The sequence below is a fragment of the Populus euphratica genome, unplaced genomic scaffold, assembly GCF_000495115.2.
Source record: "Populus euphratica unplaced genomic scaffold, PopEup_1.0 scaffold50.1, whole genome shotgun sequence".
Taxonomy (NCBI): Eukaryota; Viridiplantae; Streptophyta; class Magnoliopsida; order Malpighiales; family Salicaceae; genus Populus; species Populus euphratica.
Genome location: NW_011499870.1, coordinates 52021 through 52309, shown reverse-complemented (window position 1 = coordinate 52309; position 289 = coordinate 52021).

The following is a 289-nucleotide window of genomic DNA, read 5'->3' as shown; positions in this document are numbered from 1 at the left end:
TTTTTCAGCTCTCTGTTCAAAGTTGCAGACTTTTCAAAGTTCTCAGATCTTGATTTTGACCACCTACAAAGATTCCTCTCGTCGATACGAGTTCGGCGATATAAAGATCATCAAAATCAGAGTTGAAACGAGCCCTGTAGAGCTTGCCGAAGTTTCGCTGGAAATCCGCCGAAAAAACCAGACAGGCTGCTGTTTTATCAGTTTTGCCTTCTCTTTTGTCGCCATTTTTCGTCCTTTAAGTTTATACTGCTTATCAAAAAAAAAAAAAAAAAAAAACAAACCCAAATTA